The sequence below is a fragment of the Daktulosphaira vitifoliae genome, unplaced genomic scaffold (assembly GCF_025091365.1).
Source record: "Daktulosphaira vitifoliae isolate Bord-2020 unplaced genomic scaffold, ASM2509136v1 Scaffold_1, whole genome shotgun sequence".
Lineage (NCBI taxonomy): Eukaryota > Metazoa > Arthropoda > Insecta > Hemiptera > Phylloxeridae > Daktulosphaira > Daktulosphaira vitifoliae.
Window position 1 is genome coordinate 34,221,359 of NW_026099572.1, and position 5,400 is coordinate 34,226,758.

Genomic DNA, 5,400 nt, shown 5'->3' on the forward strand with positions numbered 1-5,400 from the left:
TTTGACAGTGTTTTATTTTTAGTATTATCTATGAAAAAAAAAAAATATTAATTGTAAGTCACATTCCACATTATAGCCAAATAATCAAATATTACTGACATTTATATAGAGTTAAATGCTGACAGAGTCCAGAAGTTTTTGTAATTTGTTATGTATCGTTGAAAAAAATAGATTCAATGAAAGCTGAGAAAGTGTTAACAGACACAAAAAAAAAAAATTAATAACATTTAATACATCATAGTAAAATTAATACCTTCTTAGCTTTGTAATCAAGCAATTAATTTATAACCTATTGAATTAATGATGAATTTTTCCTTAAAATCTAAATTTTTAAATGATATTAAAACGGCAATATTTCATAGAATTAAAAAAGTTTTAAGAACAAAATTTTTTTTAAATCATATTTTTTAATTGGTGGGATGAAAAATAAATTAAATCACAGGAAATAGTTTTCTAAATCAAATAATTTTCTTTTAACAAAAATTTTAAATGTTCATATTATGGAAACCCTTATAAGGTATTTTAAAATAATATAAATTTAATAATATATAATTTATATAACTATAAATAGTTGCACACCCTGACCCTCCCCAAATGACGTCCCTGGCACTCAATACATACATATAGTAAGGAGTATTCTATGTATCTTAAATATTGTAATATTATGTTACCACTTATAATATTAACACATAATATGATGTTATCATTTGTACATGTATGTCACATATGAATATACAAGATCACCAAAACGGGGTTTCCTTTTATAAAATACCAAATAACCAGCTAATTATGGGAAAAATCTACTTATGTTACAATTTTTTAGGTAACGCCTACACGCTGGACCCCCATTATAATTAATTAATTAGAATAAAAAACTTGGGTTTCCATGATCACATAAGGGATGGCAAGACTACCCATTTCTACCTATAAAAAGCCATTTTTCCAAATCAAAACCAGTGCTTTCGGTTATTTTAAAATACAACTTAATTGCAACACCCTATTCAAGATTCTCACTCTTTGGGTCGTTTTTTCTAATTTTTTTTGGACTTAAAATATTTTTGTTTTGAAGCGGGATTATTATTGATAATAAATCGAACGCTCACTTATGAATAATTTGTTTGTCATTTTTTAATTTTGAGATCAATATAATAAACATTAAATTTAAACAAGAATGAATAATTTTTACAAAATATTTATTTCTTTTTTTTTATGTATAATTAAAACTTAAATAAAAATATTTATTTAAATGATCTGGCAGCGGTGGAACGTACATTAATTAAACCTATGCTACAATAGACACATTGCCGGCCAGATAAACAAAGATAAAGATACAATAATATATAATGACTCGCACTAACAATTTTTTTAAATTAAATGACACTTAGAAATTTTAAAATGAATTTTGTTTTGGTGAATCTTAATTTAAATTTGTTTGTTTATTTTATTATATAATAGAACAAGGAGAAAAACGCTTTTCTGGGAAAATTACTTAGCGTGCTCCGATTTAAATTTTTTTTTCCAACAAAAGTATTTGGTCACGAGGACTCCGGAAAAATTATTGGCGATAGTCGAAAAATTTTTGCCGCTCGCCAGCAAGCATTTTAAAATGTCGATCGTTTTCGAGAAAAACGTTCGCTGACGCGTTTTACGATTGAAGGTTTGAAATTTTCATCAGACCCACCCAAAGATATTTCTGAGATATCATACAAAAAATTAATTCAATCCGTTCATTTTTCACCGTTTTACGAATTGGGTTTGGTTGGGTTTCTTTTCTCACACGCTTGAGACGCCAAAGCGCTCCGCCCCAAATTCTTGTGATACTTTACGACATGAAAACGATTTTTTTTTCGATTCGCAATACACAACAGCAGTCTACACGTACCGAGGAAGCGCCAAAAATCCAACAGAACTACCAAAACTGATAGCTACGTGATGAATTTCAAATGCTCGTTGGAATTTTAACAAAAAATAACAATTTTTCTGTATGCCAATAATACATGTAATAATTTAATCAAGTTTATTGTTATATATATATATATATATTGTTTGAAATTTTCTTAATAATCAGCTTACTGTTTAATTGTACTTTATTCGCTTTGAATTTATTTATTTTTTATGTCCACGAGGAGTTTATATTAAGATACGATTTTTTATTTGCGCATAGCAATATATTTTGTATATTTTATCAAGGAATGTGTTGATAAGTTATATATAAGTTTCAGGACGGTTATAAGTATATAAGTTTGTACATTCATATAATACAGTACTATTAATCGTATTTATGTATAATGTATGTCTATAATTTTAACGTAAAAATTAGTGTCAGTATAGGACATCTATGCTGTCCAACTTCAAATCATAGTAACCAATATTCTTGTCAATATTGAATTTTTACATATTCCTAGGAATAATAACCTGCCGATTTTTTTTGTAATTATTCCATAATATTAATACAATTATTATAATTAAAATATTAATAATTATTATGTATACGAGGGGCGTATTTAAGAGGAATATGGGCGATTGAACCAGAGCTATCAATATTTTTTTAGGCAACTTCTAAGATATATGAGCCTGATGGCCTGTTTTTTAGCTTCGATGCGAAGCTGAAAAGGTATTAATTTTACTATGATGTGTTTTTTTTTTTTTGGTGTCTGTATACGCTTAATCTCAGCTCTCACTGAACCGATTTTGATGAAAAATATGTCAAAAGATCACAAATCGTATCTAGTTGAAGACATTATCCTCAAAAACCGAAAAAAAATCCCTCGTTCCCCGTAAACGAGGGAAATCCCCCAAAAAATTACAAATTTAAAAATCGCTAATTTTCGATATTTTTTCAATTTTTTTTACTTAAAATTGCCATAACTTTTTTAAAAATGATCGAATCAATATAATTTTTTTTTTATAAATACCTTAGATATTTACCTAACATTTTATATATTTTTTTTATAAATTTGACCCTTTCCCTGCCCACAGAAGGGGATTCAAAATGACAACTTCTTCACAAAAAATTAACTTTTTCAACATAACTTTTGAAAATGTTCCGGAAAGACTGACACTTTTATATTTATATTAAATTAAAGCTTATGTAATATACTTTAGTTTAAAAAAAAAAATTTGACTTCTGGACTTGATTTTATATTATTTAATTTATATTTTATAAAACTTTTAGAAAAATGTATGGATCAATATTATTATTTTTTATAATAAATATTTATATACCCCTTTCATCTGGCACGCTTTTTTTGTAAATCGGATCATACCCCTTTAACAAGGGGGGTCAAAACTTTAAACATGCGTATTGTTACTATGATATTTTCAATTTAATTTTTGAAAGTATTCCGGAAATACTGACACTTATATATATTCTTATTCACTTATATATCTTAAATTAAAGCTTATATAATATACTTTAATTTGAAAAAAAAAAAAAATTGACCTCTGAATTTGTCTTCATGGTAAAAATGACTACCATATTCAAAAATGCTATTTTTGTGAAAAAATTCTTGATATTATATTTTACATTTTTTAACATTATGTTGCTATAACTTTTTAAAAAATGCATGAATCAACTTTATTCTTTAATGATAAATACTTTATATATACTTCTTTCATTCGACATACTTTTTTTTAAAATCGGACCATTTCCCTTTATACAGGGGGGGTGCAAACCTTTTAAAATGCGTATAGAAAGTAGAACTTTTTCAACTTAACTTTTGAAAATGTTCCGGAAAGACTGACACTTTTATATATATCTTAAATTAAAGCTTATGTAATATACTTTAATTTGAAAAAAAAAAATTTGACCTCTGGACTTGTCTTCGTGGTGAAAACGGACATCAAAGTTAAAGAAAAACGTACGATTTCCGTGAAAAAAATCTCGATTTTATATGTTATATTATTTAATTTATATTTTATATAACTTTTGGAAAAATGTATGGATCAATATTATTATTTTTTTATAATAAATATTGATATACCCCTTTCATCTGGCACGCTTTTTTTGTAAATCGGATCATACCCCTTTAACAAGGGGGGTCAAAACTTTAAACATGCGTATTGTTACTACGATATTTTCAATTTAATTTTTGAAAGTATTCCGGAAATACTGACACTTTTAAATATATCTTAAATTAAAGCTTATGTAATATACTTTAATGTGAAAAAAAAAAATTTGACCTCTGGATTTGTCTTCATGGTAAAAATGACTACCGTATTCAAAAATATGCTATTTTTGTGTTAAAATTCTGGGTTTTGTATTTTATTTTATTTTAAAATACCTGACAAGGGGAGTACACTGATTTTCATAAATATTATATAAATTAAATTGATATAGCATAAAAAGTTAAACTTATTTAATTTTTTTAAGTCGAGAAAAATAACTTTGAAGTTTGAACTAGCTTAAATTGCCATTTTTTTCATTCGACAAAAGCGACGTAAGGTTGCCGAATCTGTAAAACTTGTGTCTTAACCGCTTGGGGTACAAAGTTCCAACCTGTGTATGGCAAGGAATTTTTTGAATTTTTTTCTTAATTCATTTTAATTTAGAATACATTTTTATCTCATTTAGATTCAATAACTTCAATAAAGATCGAGGATCCCATCACTTTAGTCGCCCCTTGCAAGTAGAAATTTCTTATTCGTATTAAAATTATTTTACTATATTTTAAGTTTTAGCTTCTATACAAAGCTGAGAAGATATGTTTTTGTGACTATCATTTATTTTCTTTGCTTTAACTTGACCTACTTTTTCAACGATACGTCAAATGATTACCGTTCGTATCTAGTTGAAAATATTACCCTCAAACATTGAAAAAAAACTCTAATTTATCAATTAAGCAGTTAATTATCCCATGTTATCCATACNTGACCTACTTTTTTTTAATGATTTTAGAATCTTTTTAAACACCAAAAATTACTAGGAAATGATAACTATTCTTTCTATTTAAGTTATCTATTATGATAAAAATGTAAAAAAATATTAAGCTTTTCTGATAAATTTACAATAAATAGTAATTATAAATTTTCTGACTGCATATTAATTTTAACGATACAATTTTTTTANTGTTGCTATATAAATCATTTCTAAAAAAAATGATTGTTTTTTCTCCTGAATTAACAATTGATTTTTACAAATATAATCAAATTTTATAATACACTCAATTGAGTAAATCTTTTTAACAACTTTGTTTTGATTGGTTCATTTAGTTAAAATAAATCATTAAAATTAATTAAGTTCTCAATATTTCAATTGTAGAATCTTATTAAAAAATCAAATTTACTAGGAAATTATTATTATTACTTCTATTTAAGTTAATTATTACGATAAAAATGCAAAAAAATATTGAGTTTTTCTGATAAATTTACAATAAATAGTAATTATAAAACTTTCTGACT